We start from the raw sequence: 13276 nt of genomic DNA on the forward strand, positions 1-13276 counted from the left end.
GATTGGTTTCAGAAAGAAGTTAGTGTAGCTTCAACTTACTCCTCCACCATCTTGGGTCTCTCTTGGTGTCTTTATCTGAGAAACGTGGGCAATAATATATCATTTACATTGTCACTTGATGGTTCAATGAAATAATAAGGTCAAACTGCCTAATGCCATGCTGAGTGCAGATTAAGTGTTCAGAAAATGGTAATTTTCTGACCCATCATTTTGCAGATCTAGAGAAACTATATCACTAAATGATGTACAGTTTTGACTCAGATGTTAGAAACTCAACAGATGGATTTGGGCCTGCTCACCTCCTCATATTCAATTCTGTTTCCTATCTTCCTGTCTGCCTTCCTCCTTTAGTATTCCAATATAAAGTCAGCCCAACTTCTCATACAGTTTCCTCTTCACTCTGACATTCCCAAACCAGGCTTGGCTTTATCATAAACTCCATCAAGATATTCCTTCAATTAGAACAATCCTTTCTCAGCTCTGCCACCTTTGCATGAGGTCTTCTCGGCCACTTCTATAAGATGTTTCTCTGCTTAAAGATTTAACACAGCATTTACATAAGTGTATTTGGTAGAAATCATGGATGTCTGTCATCCATGAAGACATCTCCATGAAAGTTAGCAGCCAAAATTTACAATAGAAAGTCTCATAACAGAGAAGAAAGAGGTGTGTTTTGTATATTGGAGCTTCCTAGAACAAAGAGAACAAGAACAGCCTCATATCTCAATAGATGATCTCAGGATAGGGAAAAAAGTGCTGTGAGCTGTCATCAGGCTTTATGTTGAAGGGAGGTTTCCCTCTGTTGCTGAAGGGTGTTTGCCTGTTACAGAAGTGGGAAAAGGTCATTTCTTTCAGAAAGGGAAGATTATACAAACATACAGAGGCAGGTTCAAAAAAGTTTTTTTTGGCTGAAGCATGGATGTGGTTGAAGCATGGAATGAGATAAAGCTGGGGAATAAGTGAGGTGTCCAATGTGAACAGGTTGAAGAAAGGGAGACAAAAAAAAAGGGCAAGAAGATGAGTTAGAAAATTGTGGTGAACATTTCCTGTGTCCTTCTGGAATTCAAAAGGGACATCAAGAACATTTACTTAATTATGCCAGGATCAGAGATGAGAACTCATCCAAACATACACTAAAACAGATCTCATTGTTTCAGAGAAGGGCTCCATCAGTCACTCAGAATCAAGCAGAAAACATCCTGGAACAAGTATTTTTGGGTAAGGGCAAAAGAAGCTGAAGTACTCGAATTCTTACAGTCCTACTTAAAAGGCAAAATTCAGCATGGGTTCAAAACATATCCATATTCAAAATGATAACTCAACAGTGAATTCTCAGAGACATTAACAGGAGGAGTTATGAGGAATACAGCAGAAGAGTTAAATTTGTAGGAAAAAATAGGGATTATATGGAATTGAGCTATGGAAAAGGTTGAAATGTGTTCAAGAAAGCAATAAAGACTAGTGAACCAGAAACTCCCTGCTCACTTATGATAAAATATCTAGTTAATACCAAATAAAAGATTCAAATAGACTTGTTATGGTTCTTTAGAAAGCCTCTCTAAAATAATGTTTATATTGTTAATGGTGAATGGTACCAGACAGTAAACCTTTGAATTTGGCTAATAAAAGAATTCAGAGCCAAGAAACTCAAACATAAGCAAGTTTGTTTAGAAAGTCACAGACGTAGAAGTAAGCCATGAAAGAAGTGAGCCAGCTAGGCTGGGTAGACTCAGGAAACAAGTTACATGGGCAAAAGAAGGGCCCTTGGAGTTTAGGAGAAATAAAGGTGAAGAAAATGTGCCTGTGATAAGGAAAGAGGGAAAGGCGAGGGTGTGTGAGAGCAAGAGTGAGCCTGGGAAAAGAAGGGAATGTGGAAAGGCTTGGGCATGATATATATATGTCCGTGTGTGTGTGTGTGTGTGTGTGTGTGTGTGTGTGTGTGTGTGGAGAGAGAGAGAGAGAGAGAGAGAGAGAGAGAGAGAGAGAGAGAGAAGGCACTGGTACTTTGTTTTAAGGGCTTTTCTCTGGAGGTCTCAGGAAGGATCTTATTTATCAGCTTTGTAGGTGTGATCCCCAGGGTTGTGATCCCCACTGATTGATCAGTTCCAGGGCAGGGTTTTTAGTCATCACAGCTGGTCCTGATGTCAGCCATGGTGTTACCCTGCCTGGCCTTGCTGCTTTTTTGGTGTTCTAGCTGAAATACAACTGAGGCCTAGATGTTATCTCTGGTTCAACCAAAACTCTTTCTCTGTGGTCAATAGACCCGAAGCTTTGTTTCTAAGATTATTCGATGTGGGTCAGAACCTCATTGTCTTGAGGGCTTAATGCTTAAAGGAGTGGTCATGTAAGGGCTTGTATGGGAGTAATATGAGGCTATTCTCCAGGCCCCCTTGTTTCTCCTTTAAAGGGGGTTCTACTGCATAGCTGGCAAAATGCCAGAGAAAGAAAGATCAGGGGAGGGTCCAAACCATATGACCAGTGATATGTTATAGGAGGAAAGGTTTTCTGGGGCTGGGGACAGGGTAGTGTTACCCATTGCTGTGTACGGGTACTTGGGGCTTTCTGCCCTGATGACCTTCTGTGCCTGGCTTATCATTCCTTTCTTACTCTGCTGATGTCTGTCTCACTTCCTACTATATCATTATCCATTCCTTCCCATTTTTACAAGTACTTTCAGAAATAAAATCTTGACTTTAGGAAGGAAGATTGACTATGAGAAATAAGCAGCTTAGTTCGAAGGAGAAAGATCTGAGAGGCACATAATTTCTGAACTTGGAATTGTTTTAGAAACTGTTTTAAGAATCCTACCTTGTGAACAAGATCCACCATTTATTTTATGTAGGTATGTATGGGCTTCTGATCATACAAGTTCCCCTTGAGCACAAAATACACACTGATTTAGTGGAAGAGATGGAAAATTAAATTGACAGTTTTACTAAAACATGAACAGTGCTCTAAAAACTACATTTGTTATTTTAAGAGTGCAGAAGAGGGAATGCTCAGTGGTTGGGAAAATCAGGAGGACATCATAGAAGAGGTGACATTCCAGCTAGTTTTGAAAGGATCAATAGGAGTTCACCAGGTTGGAGATTACCTTCTGTTTGGAATGTACAGATCTGCCCCATTTCAGAGAACAGCTACAAAGCCTCAGTGAAGTAAGATTTTAGGCTAAAGGAGAGTGCACATAGCTGGGCAAAGACCAGAGGTGTAACAAGTTGCAGACCAGAGTCTTTGTCTTCTTTCTTGGTCTATAAATTAACCAATGTTGCTTAAGATAAATACACATCCAAAAATGGATCTGAGGGATGTTTAGTAATAAGTATTTTCCAAAATCTAGGGGGAAGCATGAATCAAGTCAAGCCCAGTCCTTCTCCCCTCAGAGAAAAGATAACTAAACATTTTCGTCCTCTCTGTATTAGCTTTTGAGGGCTGCTATAAGAAAGAATCACAAACTGGGTGACCTAAAATAACAGAAGTTCATTCTCCTATAGTTATGGAGGCTAGAAGTCTAAACCCAAGTGCCAGCAGGATTCTTTCCATCTGGAGGCTCTGAGGGAGAATGTGTTTCATGCCTTTATTCTAGCTTCTGGGGTGGCCTGCAATTATTGGACCTCCTTGTCTGGTAGACACATCACTCCAACCTCTCTCATCTTCACAGGGCCCTCTATTCTGTGTGTCTCTGTCTTTTCCTCTGTTTCTTATAAGAACACTCATCACTGGATTTAAGGTCCATACTGATTCTAGGATTATATTATCTTAAGGTCCTTAACTTAATTCCATCAGCAATGACCCTATTTCCAAATAAGTTCACAGTCATAAATACCAGAGGTTAAGTCTTGGACATAAAATTTGGCATCACTATTCATTCAATCTAGTACATTACATTACATTTCCCCCAAAGTTTTCTCTTCTCAAGAAAAGGTGGCTCTATAACTTCAAAGAGTGAGAAGGAGAAGTGCTAATAATTACTCAGTCTAAGGTAGATGGTAGCCCATCCAGAAAGCGGAGCTTGAGAGAAGGAATAAAGTACAAATACTTTGCCTGACAGTTCAAAGTCCAGGACAGTGAGGGTAAGGGAAAAATGACAGCGAGGCAAGGATAACTGTGAAGTGGTGCTATGCACTGCATTTTAGTGATGACCACCACTTCATAATAAGCTATGGAGGGACACGTCAGGACTGCTCAGCAAGCATGGTGGCTCTGCAAAAGGGACTTTCTCAGGGAAGGTTGCAAGAAGGAATTACACCTAGGAGGAGATTCCATAACAGAGACAAGAGGAGGAATTTATTTTCCCAAGTCCTTACACACCTATTTTTCTCTGGTTAAATTTCACCTTATGGGGAACTGACCTTCCACACTTCAAGGTTATACCATTTGCCCCTGAATATCCCTCAGGAGTCTGGGTCTCATATCCCATGGAGTGGTATTCTATCCAAAAGGAGGGATGACTTGGGTTGTTCACGGATCAGAATATCAGGGATGTTGGTTATCCAGTCCCAGGGCTTCAACTTTGACCCCAACCAACTCAAGGAGTTTGGCAATGGAGCCAGCAAAGATGGCAGCTGAGTGGTCTAGAAGTTGAATGGTACTTTCCCAAAGAAGGGAGGGGTTGAGGGAAACCAAGAAGGCTTGCATCTGTGCTATATATTAGCATCAAGGCACAGTGTTGATAGAGGAAGTTTTTGCATCAAGAGTTGGCTGCAAACACTAAAGATTTTTTACTTTCCGAAGTTGTGGGAAAGTTGTGCTTAGTATGGGTAAGAAAGGGGATAGAGACTCCATTAACTGGCACTTCCCTTTCACAGCATAGATGCTAATGCAAAAAAAAATCCTTGGATAAATGGTTTAGGGGAAATGTATAATCATTTGTATTGCAATACAAAATGTAAAAAATAAAATGGTATGTGTATCTTTCACCTGAATTATTATTTACCTTTTTTTACTTACTTCTCAGAGAGGGAAGAAAGAGAAATGGCATCTACCCATCCAAAGCTTTTTATTATTATTTTTTTAATCGTGTATCTTGCTAGAACCATAATAAAGGTCTGGAAGAAATAAAAACTTATGATCAGAACAAGCGTTATAGACATTTATGTAAAACTGGAAGTGAATAGTACTTTCCCATCTGTTACTAATTCATAACCGGATTCTCTCTGGTATTGTGACTGAAGTACATCTTTATAATTCATTTCTTGGTTTCAACTGTTGGGGAGTTCTCATCTTTGTTAATTTCACAACATCAGATGTTCGTGAGGAAGTTACCATTATGACTCTGAGTCAACATGCTATCAATTCCAAGAGGAGAGGATGCAGCCAGATAAAGTGTTTTTAAAATAGGGCTGTATTTCTAAGCATTCTATGCTCCAGAAAACTACTGGGGAAACTAGGAAATGGCTCGGGGGCTGGATCTGAGGATTCCATATGAACAATTTTGGCCATCCCATGATCTAGCAGTCTTGTTGAGCTTGTGTCTTCGGTGAGCCCAAAACCCATTAAGTATTCATTAGCAGAAGTGAACATTTGACAGAATAAGAGTGAGGAATGAGGAGTGATATGCTTGGTTAGGAGAGAAGGACAGAAATGGACTGAGGGGAGAGAGAGAGAGAGAGAGAGAGAGAGAGAGAGAGAGAGAGAGAGAGAGGAGAGAGAGATGGGAGAAGTGCTAAGCTTAGACAGTCCCACAGTCCCACATCTTGTTTGATATACTTGTCTAGAAGAACTTCATCACTAAGCATAAAAGGAAAACCACAGTTCTTAGTAATGATAGCCACAAATGATTTTTATGAAGCAAAACTTTAAACACAGAATATCATTTTAAGTCAGCAACTTTTTGGCTGATCTTTGTTACAAACACAAAAGAAGACAAAATAATATCAAACCTTATCAAAATACTTCTATTTTGTATTCTAGCCCAATTTATGGAGTTTTTAGTAAAATAAAAAGTTATTTTTACTTCCCTTCTGTCATACTATCACTTTCCAGGTAAATTTATATGTCTTTGCTTATATGTTGTATAAGTTATAGTACTTATCACTATTAAAACAATATTTATTTGGTTATTACATATACCAACACAGGCTGAGAGGAAGATGAAAGATGGCAGAAGAGTGAAGGGAAGCCACAATAACCTTTTCCCAGGACAAATCTGGAATTACAACTAAACTGTGGAGAAATCACCCAGAACAAACAACTGAACAATAGTGAGAGAGAGGCCTTATAAACTCAGGGAGACAGAAGAATCAGCTTCAGCACAGCCTGTTTGGTAAGGAGCACAGGGAAGACTTGAGAAGGCCAGCTGGGTGCCCACAGGCAGCAGTGCTGAAGGGATAATTAAGCAACATAGACTAAAACAACAAAATGTAAAAGAAAACATATATGACACTTGCCAGATCATGAATTTTACATTATTGAACTACTTGACCTGTTTTCTGGAAGCTTTCTATTATCTTCCCTCTACTATCTTATTATTGAACCCAAAAGGGTTTGGCAGGTAGAAAAAATTAGTAGAATACTATAGAAAAACATAATGATTTCAAAATGAACCAAGTATATATTATCTGACATAGTAATATTAAATGCAAGGATTCATCCTAAGGAAATAATACTTATTTGAAGAAGATATTTGATACTCAAAGTTATTGGCCACAATGTTGTTTACAATAGTAAAAATTTCAAAACCATTCTAATGAATCACCATGGTTACAAAAATGTGAAATACCCATTCATTGCCATGTATTCTAAACTTTATTTTTATGAATATTATGTAATAACATGGGAAAACCTCTGAGAGAATGATTACTACAGCTCTTTAGGTATAGACATCCTGTAACTGGTCCATTGCCAGCCTAGTGCTCTGTATGGTTATTTAAATGGAAAGTAGAAAGAAAAAAAGAAGACAGACAAACTGAAAAGAAAGTTTTCATTACAATGTTCAGACCTCATACTACTCTCTCTGAGTTCAACCTTTGAAACTTATTCAAACAAAATGATAATAAAATATTAAAAGTAATAATAAAGTTTCTTAAAGTTTTCTTAATAATAGACCTATAATATAGATATTATTCTCATTTTGCAGATGAGGACATTGAAGTCTAAAAATATTTAATCACCTCTCTGCATTCTCACAGGTATTAAGTGGTGGATGGAGCATTTCAATGCAGGTTGGTTTGACTTCAAATCTGAGTTATTGTGCAAACAACTTTTAGTGTTTCTTAAGGTTAAAACTAAAGAAATAAGAACTATAAAATTTTAAGAGAGGCGACCAATAGGTGTGAAAACTAGAAAAAGAAAATGAAAATAGAAATTAAGGCCATAATGAGCTCTGAGATAATCAGATACTCTTTGGGGATGGGAAAAAATTGATGAGAAATTTAATCAGACTTTCTATATTCAACACCTTTTATTAGTCTTTGTAGCATTATCTCCAATGACAACGCAAACTGAAATAATAAAAATGTCCATCTGTAGGGGAATGATGAACTAAATGAAGTTCCATCAACATGATAGGATATTTTGCAGATATTAAAAATTATCATTATAAAAACTGTGTGTAAATATGGAAATGTTTTTGAACAACTATGAAACAAACAAAGCAGAACACACAATGATCTGGAATATCAATGCCATTCTGTGAAAATATGGGTCTATGTTCTTGATCCAGGAAGTCCAGGAAGATCAGAGAGTCCCAAAGAAGTTGGACCCAAGGAGGAACACACCAAGGCACATCATAATTACATTAGCCAAGATTAAAATGAAGGAGAGAATCCTAGAAGCAGCAAGAGATAAGGAGCCAGTTACCTACAAAGGAGTTTTCATCAGACTGTCAGCTGATTTCTCAGAAAACACCTTACAGGCAAGAAGGGGTTGGAAAGAAGTATTGAAAGTCATGAAAGGCAAGAACCCACATCCAAGATTATTGTATCTAGCAAAGCTCTAATTTAGAATGTATGGGCAGATAAAGTGCTTTCCAGATAAGGTCAAGTTAAAGGAGGTCACCATCACCAAGCCCTTATTACATGAAATGTTAAAGGGGCTTACCTAAGACAAAGGAAAAAATCAAAACTATGAACAGTAAAATGACAACAAACTCACAACTATCAACAATCAAACCTAAAAAAAAAAAACAAAAACAAAACCAAAAAGAACTAAGTGAACAACTAGAACAGAAACAGATTCAAGATATAGAGCTCACATTCAGTGTTATCAGCAAGGAGGGGAAGGGGTGAGAATGGGGAAAAAGGTACAAGGAATAAGTAGCATAAATGGTAGGTACAAAATAGAGAGGGGGAGGTTAAGAATGGTATGGGAAATGGAGAAGCCAAAGAACTTTTATGTATGACCCATGGACATAAATTAAGGTGGGGGAATGATGGCAGGGGTGGGAGAGTAAAGGGCACAGGAATAGAAAGGGGGTAAAAAATAGGACAACTGTGATAGAGTAATCAATAAAATGTAAGTTCCACAACTTTGTTCATTTTAATATAGAGAGTTCAAACAGATAAAAGAATAAATTCCATGTATCTACACAAATGGAATAAAATAATAAACCCATTTATCCATTGTACACCTTTAAAATTATTAACTTTTTTGTATAAAGCATGTATATTATTCCAAAACTAATATGAGGTTTAACTTCAAAGATCATTGGCTAACCTGGGGAAAAGTCTCATGTTGAAAACTGAAAATCTATTGAATGACTGAGCTCAGAATGTATCACTCATGTTGGTTGTACATGGGAGCCAATAACTGCAGCCATCTCTAGTTAAAGGTGTTAGGGGTTGATACCAAAGGAAATAGAATTTTGGGAATAGGTAAAAGCTAAGAATCTTGTGCCTGTTTGTCAGAGAGAGATAATTAAGTGTAACATGATTCAGGGAAAGTACTGCCCACTGCTAGGACCTCAAGGCTCTCACAGGCTAAACCAAATGACAGTTTAGAACCACGAGTAAGGTTAAACTTCACCAAAGGGCATAACACCTCAGTAGTTGGCAAGTAAATATAATTCAGACACACTGACATGTCTGAGATGTAGACTGGAGAAGAATGGGTTTGATCAAAGGAAGATATTTGAGGGACTAGGGCTAAATACCTCTATGAATGAGAAGGAAATTTCATTCATTCATTTACCTATTCATCAATCTATCTATCCACTCTTCTATCCACTGATCCTTGCATCCACCCATTATCCTATCCAGCCAGCCAACCAACCATCCACTCATCCATCCATCCACTCATCCATCCATCCATCCACTCATCCATCCATCCATCCATCCATCCGTTTATTGATTCACCAACCATCCATTTATTATCCATCCATTCATTATCCTTCCTTCCATCCATCCAACCAGCTAGCCAATAAATCATAACTTTGCAGAAATCAAAAGACCTGCAGAATGTTTGGAACATACAGTGGGGGAGTATTTACAAAGAATCTGAGTGTTAAGATGTTTTGCCTAAAAGTTTAGACTTTATCCTAAGCATGATGGAAAACCGCTGAAGAATTCTGAGCCTGCCAAGTGACAAAATGAGATTTGCCTTTTAGAAACATATGGCTAGTAATTAGCATATAGTCACAAAAGGGCTGCAGACTTTGGCTTCCTGGAGAGGAGAATAGTAAAGGGGAGTGTCTGAGTTGTCTGACCAGACTGGGAGAGAGATATTCCAGCAGGTTTTCTGACACTGGGTCTTCAGAACCTCCAATTATTCCAGGAAACCACGCCTTTCTTCTTTAATCATACATAACCATCATCTATCAATCAGACATTTAATCTAGCAGGTTCTGCTGAGCTGAGCATCTATTTTCCATAGTCAATCTTAACTACCATTTTAGATTCACATCAAACTTGTCACTAGGGGCAATATGATAGCATAAAAGAGCTGGAAAATGCTGAAAAATAATAAAGTCTGAATTTTTCCCATTATAACAACACCATTACACCCCTGAAATGTATATCTGGTTAAGAAATAAATAGGTAAAAATGTCAATTGAGTATTTTTTGAAGGTAAAGCCAAACCACCTAATTTCAACTCTGCAGTTTTTTCAGACTTTGGAGAAAAGTGTAGAGGGCTCACTGTGCCACAGTCTCTTTCATCTCCACTCACTGAACCCTCCCTAGCAGTAACCCAAAACTGTGACAGCCAAATATCATCTATGTTAAATTACTTTTTCAATAGTAGATGATTTATAGTTGATTAGGTAATTAAATCACATACAAGTGGCTGAAAGTAAATCTATTTTTATCATCCCTGTAAATTAAAAGTTCCACATCATAAAAAATCATGACCATCTTGAAAATGACTAGCCAAGTGCCTTTAGAGGCAAGCAGGATTTATTGTCAATTAACGTATTGAACTGTATAGTCAGCATAAGTCTGTGCTCAAGACTTTTAAAATTATTGGCTTCCGCTTCTGAGCTTCTCTCTAGCACAGTAATGAAATGTATCTAGCTATTCTCATATTGAACAATTCTGTAGGTTGGGTTTATATCTCACTATAACAACATTTCATTTTATTATTATCTCCAATCCCTTGTAATGAATACAAATACATTCCTTTTTTCCATCATGAGTTTATCAATTTCCATTGATTTGCCTATAATGAATACAGTCAGAAAAGAAAGGCAGACAGATCATATCCATTAAAGTGTCTTTAGCTTCAAAAGTTTGTCTGTGGCATTGTTTAATTAAAAAAGGAAAAGAAGGTCTTCAGGAAACTAATTAAACAGAGACATTACTTTCAGGCTTGATTGTAAATAAAAAGTCAATAATTATTACATAAAGGAGCTTGGGAGCTTTGGCATTTACAGGAATTTAGTATTTGTATCCAGCCCTCTTGGAAAAATAAAAGGACTAATTCTTATCAGATATTTAGTGCCTACATTATCTAGTTGTGATGTCCTATATTTTTCTAAGTCTCCTGTACCACTTAGGAGTTGCACTTGGCTGCTAGGAGAAGAGATGCATTTACAGTGGCTTGAACACACAAAGATTTAGTCTCTATCATAAGAGTAGTGTGAAGGTAGATTGTTCAGGGCTCTCATGGTGGTTCAACAGGTCTGCTTGGACATGGACTGCCTTTTATGTTTCTATTTTGCTAACCTGAATACTCATATCCTTCCTCAAGTTCTCTTCATAGTACAAGATGGCTGCTGGGGTTCCAGTCATTGCTTCCATATTATAAGAAGCTGAAAGTAGAAACTGTAGTGATAGCAGAAAGAGGAATTACTTCCAAGCCCAGGCAATTGTTAGTGGCAACCTGTTTCAAAATGCCACACAGCACTTCCATTTATGTCTCATTGACCACAATGTAATCTTTGAACTTGACACAATAATTCTCTAAATAAAATCATATTCTGTAAGGGAGAATAGATATAAGGTAAGCACCCAGTCATGTCTGTCAGTTTTTTCAAATCAATGTGTACCCTCATAGTTTGGGGATACTCCACCTCAGTCAAGCCATCATCTTCCCAACCTTGAATGTAGGGGTGCTTAAATGATTTTTCCTTATAATAACTTAAAGGGGGTTTAAATGGGACTGTGGGAATATAGAAGGGTGCCTTTGGTGTGGGCTGGTGAGGAGGGGGTCAGGAAATTCTTTCTGAAGGAGAACACGTCTGCACTAAATCTTAAAGGAGGAATCCAGACCAGAGGTACATTTCTGGCCCAGAGGCAACATTGCATGTAAGGGGAAGTAAATGAAAGTAAGTTTTAGAGTACCTTTCTTAAAGACTCCCCATCAGACATCATTGCTTTAGAGCAGAGTTGGCAAAATTGTTACATGAAAGGGTAGAGAGTAGATATGTTAGAATTTGAAGTCATACCTTCTCTATGAAAGCACTTAATGCCATCTCTTTGCAGCAAGAAAGCAGTCGTTTACAATGGGTCAATAAGCACGACTGCTTAATTACAAAAATGACAGCTAAGGTCAGGACTCAGTTTACCAGCCTCTTCCCTTGAGAAAGGACTGAATTATGCTTCCATTCTCCTTGTAAACAATGACATCACAAAATTTGGGGCATATGAATGAGTAATCGATTGGTACAAACAAAATGTAAGGAAACTATGTTATGAACATATATGTAAGAAAGATTATAGAAACTGTTATTTCCTGGATTTTTAAAGCTTTGTGTTGTTTTTAGCACTTGAAATTATAATTTGCCATTGTTTTATCACTCAAAATAAGTATTCCCCTTAATACCTAAATTTGTACTAACCCTTCCTTTCTTTCTTAAGGGCTTCTGAAACCATATAAGCTTTCAGCTTTGCAAAAACCAGATCCATTCTTGCCCAGAGGTGTGAAAAAATGCACACTGGGGGAATTACAAGTAATTTGGTATTGCTCATGTGAAATAGTGAAGTGACTAAAATCACAGTCGGACCAGGTAGGTTGAAATCCAGGTGTTACCACTTATTTAGCTGTAAGACTTGGGGAAGCTATTTCAGCCCCATGTTTTTCATCTGTAAAATGGAGATAACAACATCCCTGGCCTCAAAGGGTTGTTGGAGGATGAGGTGAGCTAACTCACGCACAGGATAAGTGCAATGTGTGGTAGTGGATGCGGACTTAGTAGCGGTGCTAGTGGTGGAGAGGAAGATGGTGAGTGAGGGATATGGCTGATGGGGAAGGGTCAAACAGGGCTGGATTCGAAGGGCTGTGTATGCAACTGAAGGAATTTGGTATCCATCCTGGAGACAATGGGGAATAGAGGAGTTTTAGTCCAAGACCGGCCTGATCAGGTTTTCACGAGCTCCTGCAGCCGTGAATCACTGGCTCAGAGAAAGGAGGCAAAGCGGGCCCTGCTCAGACAATTCTTGCAGTGTCAGCGAAGTCGGAGGTTTAGTTTTTGAAATCCCTCCCGGGGAAATCTTCTGTAGAGTTATATCAGCCGGCATGAGGGGCCCACAGCAGAAGGAAATGAAATGCATCAGTGAAGGCCTGGAAGTGTCCTAAAGGACCGGTGTAATTAAAGCTATCTATCCACGTTTCCAGGCACTGGGAGGTGGACGCGGTGGTCTGTATTGAAGAACAGTGGCAGGGCCAAGTGCCTGGGTGTTCCTCGGTGCCCCAGGTAGGGCCATCCATCCCAGCAGTGACAGGGCAAGTGGCTGAGAGCACATACTGCCTGGCTCTGCATTTCCCCCCTAAAGGCTGGATTAGCTTGTGAGGAGAGGCCAGGCAGCGTTACAGAAAATGCCTAGACACCAGGACAGTATTAGGCATGAAAATGACCTGATCTTGGGGACTCTGTCCAGACTAGACAAGCAATATTCTTATATTC

This window comes from Phyllostomus hastatus, unplaced genomic scaffold, assembly GCF_019186645.2.
Source record: "Phyllostomus hastatus isolate PE091 unplaced genomic scaffold, TTU_PhHast_1.1 phas_scaffold_442, whole genome shotgun sequence".
NCBI lineage: Eukaryota > Metazoa > Chordata > Mammalia > Chiroptera > Phyllostomidae > Phyllostomus > Phyllostomus hastatus.